The 5,391-nt window shown below is 37.5% G+C and overlaps 1 long non-coding RNA gene across 1 annotated transcript; it reads right to left on the reverse strand.

Annotated features, from left to right (window-relative positions):
* Positions 1 to 3,027: 3,027 nt before the first annotated feature.
* On the reverse strand, positions 3,028 to 4,589 carry LOC130467961 (uncharacterized). The gene is made up of 2 exons (XR_008928131.1): positions 4,318 to 4,589; positions 3,028 to 3,374 (listed from the first exon to the last, which is right to left on the reverse strand). It is a non-coding gene; the product is annotated as an uncharacterized lncRNA (long non-coding RNA).
* Positions 4,590 to 5,391: the final 802 nt, after the last annotated feature.

The raw sequence follows: 5,391 nt of genomic DNA on the forward strand, positions 1-5,391 counted from the left end.
GCAACAAAATGGCATTGCGGAGCGGAAAAATCGCACCATTGTTGAGATGGGTAGAAGTATGATGAAGGCAAGAGGTGTTCCGAAGCAACTTTGGGGCGAAGCAGTAGCTACAGCTTTCTACCTCCTCAATATTTATCCAACAAAGGTTGTCCTCAATCAGACTCCGTACGAAGCATGGAAGGGCCGCAAACCCAAGGTGAGTCACTTACGTATCTTTGGTTGTGTAGCTTATGCTCCGGTAAAGTCTCATCGTTCAAAACTTGATGACAAGTCTCAAAAATGTGTCTTTTTGGGATATAGCACTCAATCCAAAGCATATAAGTTATATAACCATGTAAGTGGCAAGGTTATTGTGAGTAGGAATGTGAGGTTCAATGAAGCAGGAAGTTGGTCTTGGAAAAGTAGCACAAGTACAGAAACTTCAGAACTGGAAATTCCAGAAGATGATGTTAATGAGACAGAAGATGTACTTGCAGACACTAACCCTATATCTTCACCAAAAAGTAGCCCTCCATCTTCTCCAAGCAGAGGCAGACGGTCTCCAACAAATTCGTCTCAAGCAAACAGTCCACCCTCAAGTCCCAACTCTAAAACGCCCTCTCGGAAATTCAAGTCCTTGAGGGAAGTATATGAATCATGCTCATTTTCCTTGTATGTACAGGAACCCACATGTTTTGAAGAATCCATTGACAATGAAGAATGGGAAATTGCTATGATGGAGGAGATGCGGTCAATTGAACACAGTCATACATGGGATTTAGTAGAGCTACCAGAAGGCAAGACACCCATTAGACTGAAGTGGGTGTTCAAAATCAAACATCATGCAGACGACACAATTCAAAAGTATAAAGCAAGGCTCATTGCTAAAGGCTATGCACAACATCAAGGTGTTTACTTTGATGAAACTTTCTCACCGGTTGCTCGATTTGAAACAGTGAGAACTCTTCTTTCTTTTGCTGCAAAACTGAAACTACCCATTTATCAGTTTGATGTGAAATCAGCTTTTCTAAATGGAGATTTAGAGGAGGAAGTGTATGTTAGTCAACCTGATGGCTTCATTGTTAATGGGAGTGAGAACAAAGTATACAAGCTCAAGAAAGCTCTTTATGGGCTTAAACAAGCTCCACGAGCATGGTACAAAAGAATCGACTCATATTTTCTTTCAAATGGATTTATGAGGAGTGAGAATAAGCCCACATTGTATGTGAAGAAGGCAAAAAATGGTAATTTTCTAGTTGTCTGCATTTATGTAGACGATATGATCTATATGGGATCAGAATCTTTGGTTGTTGAGTTCAAGTCATGTATGCAAAGAGAGTTTGAAATGTCAGATTTGGGAAGCCTGCAATATTTTCTCGGTTTGGAAGTTAAGCAATCCCGGGATGGAACTTTCTGCTCACAGAGAAAATATGCAAGAGACCTTCTGTTAAGGTTTGTATGCAGAATTGTAAAGTGGCAACAACACCGATGAATACAAATGAAAGTTACAGCTTGAAGATGGAACTGAACCTGCAGACCCAAGTTACTACCGAAGTCTTATAGGTGTTGCAAAGAGAGTGTTGCATTATATTGCTGGAACTTCTGATTTTGGACTGTGGTATTCAAACATAGCAAATTATAGCTTGGTTGGGTTCAGCGATAGTGATTGGGCAGGTAATATTCATGATCGGAAAAGTACCCCTGGGTACGTTTTCAACCTGGGCTCTACAGCAATTTCATGGAGATCGAAGAAGCAGGATGTAGTTGCTCTATCATCATCTGAAGCAGAATATGTTGCTGTAACTTTCGCGACATGTCAAGCTGTGTGGTTAAGGAGATTGCTGGTAGACATTGAGCATGAGCAAACAAGTGTTACTCCAATATTTTGTGACAATAAAGCTACAATAGCAATGACAAAGAATCCCTCCTCCATAGTCGTACAAAACATATTGATATCCGATATCATTATGTTCGAACTCTTACTGCAAATGGAGAAATAGAGCTGATGTTTTGTGGCACAAATGAACAGCTTGCTGATGTTCTGACTAAAGCACTTCCTGAGGTCAAGCACAATTATTTCAGGAAGCAACTTGGAGTTTGCAGATTTGAAGCAAGGGGGAGTGTTTAATTAATTAAGTACTTCAAATATTATTGTTAGTTCCTATATTCTTGTGTCATTTAGGAAAAATGTGGGTTAGTTATTTGCTGGGTCAATTAGCACGTTTCATTAGTTGAGATATTGTAGTTGTAATGAGTCCATGATTCCCACTAAGTATGTTTGTTTCCTTATTCCTAGGTGGTAGTTATGAGGTGTCATCCTATATAAATCCTTGTATTCTACTTCTCTGATTATGCAATTCAAGAAATCACTTTTATATTCCAACAGTATTTGTAGGCTAATTGTGTATTTATCTAATGGGTTATATGTTGCCTTACGCCATAATTCTGTCATATTAGGTTACATGGCATACACCACTACCCTATTGTTTTACAATTTGGAAAGGATAGCCTAGCCCAACTTAAGACCTAATTTTCAGCAAAAAAAAAAAAAAAAAACAGTTCACACTAAAAGCTGCATGCTTTGTTAAATTGAGTCATAAAGGCCAACGTTTGTTCCCATAGACTAATATGTGGAACTATCATAGTGGTATTTTAAAGTGACTACTTATAGGTTACACATCCCCCCCCCCCCCCCCCCCCCCACAAAAAAAAGCATACACACGCATCCAAATGAGAAAGATCTCTTTTCAGTTTTCAGCTTATTACTCTTACTAAAATGTTAGGATAAAGCCAAGAAATGTAGATATTAGGCATATTCTTGGTCTTGCTAAGGGACAACAAATTTGAAGTGTATTTGAGAAACATCAAATTTATAATTCCAAATCCTTTCAAATGTTCAACCACATATTCAAGAAATACTAGGAAACTCATTAGAACAAAAACTCAACTCAATTGACAGAAAGAAGTTAACTAATTCAAATTAAGCATCAAAATAACTGGAATTCTCAAATAAATCCTTAATTCCCTAGTCCAGTAGTCCCTCCTGTATAAAATTATGAACACATTAATTCTATTCAAACACGCAGATAGTCATTAGCTTCAATGTATTCTGCAATATTACAATATTATCACAAATGGACATAATAGTTTCCAGTATTATAAATATACTAGGACAAAGCCAAGAAATGTAGGTACTTTTTCAAAGTTCCTACAGCTTCTAGTTACATATTTACATGTTAAGCACATGGAAGAACGGAACAAAAGTAAGTAGCAAGAATAGCAACTTTTAGTAAAATGTCCTTACTTACACTACTAGTTCTGCCTCCCTATACAATGCTCAATAACCACTTCCTGGATCATGGTCATCAACTCATCACTCATCAGGCATCAGCTCTCTGCAATTCAGTATTTAAATAGATATTACCAGTAAATGCTTTTATCCCAAAATAATGCTTAAGAACAACCAAATTAAAGTCTAATTCATTGCCGGAAATGGATTCGTCTTGGACAACAAAACAAAAATTCCTCTCGAAGTTCTTTCTTAATTAGATCAAGTTTCGCAGTTTCATCCATGAGTTCTAATCTCATTCATACAACTTGGCCTTAGACAGTCTGCCCAAAAAAGCTACCATTAACCAGTATTAACAAAAAAAAAAAGCAATACAATGGAATATCCAATGGGAGCACCATGCTCCAATAATATTTCTACAATAATAACACATATATGCCTGATGAGTTACTTACATGACAGGCAACACACCTATAACGTCTACTTGACTAGGTACTTTGTCTACAGATAATATGTTCATCCTCGAACAAATAAGCATTTAACAGATTCTTGTTTCCGACTCTACAGTCAACTCCAGTGTACCCTCTTCTTCAAGACGAACTATTTTTTGAACTTTATGCAACTAATAGAACTGATTCTTATTAACAATTCATAATACACCAATATAAAACCAAAATTAAAAATCTCTAGAGCACACTTATATAATTATATTTTCTATGGGACCAAAACTCTCAAAAGATATACTATCTCTTTTCTTTCATCTATGGAGAATTGGAGATGTACAATGGGGGTTGCGGAATTATTAGTTAAATAAAAGTCCACCTTGATCAAAAGTAACAAAGATCAGTTAGTAATAGAAACAAGTGCTCAGAAAATCACCGAGAAAACTTGACGGCCACTCCTAGCGAGCTCACCGGAAATTTGAAAAAAAACTAAGATCTAAACCTCAATTAGAAATTAATTTAGAAAATCTAAGATCCAAACTTGAAAATTATCCAAAAGAACCGAAAAGTCAAAACTACGTGAGAAAAAATTAAAAAATCACATACCAAGAAAACCAAAATCAGAACCATAACCATAACCTTGAAATTGAAGCGCCACAAGCACCACCATCGTCCACACCGCCACCATCATTAACACCATCGCCATAGAAGCTCAAAGAATAAGGAGGGGAGAGAAGAAGATGCGAGGAGAAAAGAAAAGGAGATGCGGAGGAGAAAAGAAAAGGAGATGCGAGGAGAAGGAGATTACGGGCATCCGTGAGAAGGACAGAGAAACAAAGAAAGAGATGGAGGCGAAGAACATGACAGGCTTAACTCTTAAGTCGTATCACCTAATAAAAAATAAATCTAAAATCACTAGTTATGTAGCAAGGGAAGTCAGGATCGAATCCACAGGAAATATCGTTCTTTCTTACTATTAACTGACAAGTCTAAACTATTGGTAACAAGAGGTTTGGATTGGTTTGTAAATTAAACTAAAGCAATAATCAAAATAGAAAATATCAATATTAAGGAAAATTAGGGCAACGGTTCACCACAAATGCAGACCGGGATTGGACAACGGACAACAACAATCAATTAACAATCATAACTAAAAAAACATGCATCACTCGAATCTTATGAATTCCTTAGGAAAAAATAACTAGCAGGCTCTCGCTATGTACTAGAAACAATTCCTATCTAATAGCCACAGACCAAAAACATCAGATTTATACCTCTCTGTGAGGGGGTCGGAAAAGCGCGAGGCTAATGCGTGACCTTGTCCCTCGTGGGTGTGACGATTCTTTTATTCAATCAAGTGTAATTGGATTTCCTGTGAGTATACACCCAATTGACTAGTAATATAGGAGTCGCCATTCAGTTTTTAACGACAATGAGAAAAACTGACAAAATCCGGTTATCGTGACATAAAGGGTGTGCAATTATGTTTGACCACGACGGCCGTAGGTTCCCTTGTGATCCCTGGTGTGGGGATCTCTCAATATACACCCGCAAGGTAGAGATTGAGGGTTCGGGGGACTGTAACTACCGAGAGGAGTAATTCGCTCGTCGATAACTCCAGAGGCAGGATATCCTTACTAGCTCAGCATAAATAATTGAAGGGACATGCGTTAACTATTA

The sequence above is a fragment of the Spinacia oleracea genome, chromosome 2 (genome assembly GCF_020520425.1).
Source record: "Spinacia oleracea cultivar Varoflay chromosome 2, BTI_SOV_V1, whole genome shotgun sequence".
NCBI lineage: Eukaryota > Viridiplantae > Streptophyta > Magnoliopsida > Caryophyllales > Amaranthaceae > Spinacia > Spinacia oleracea.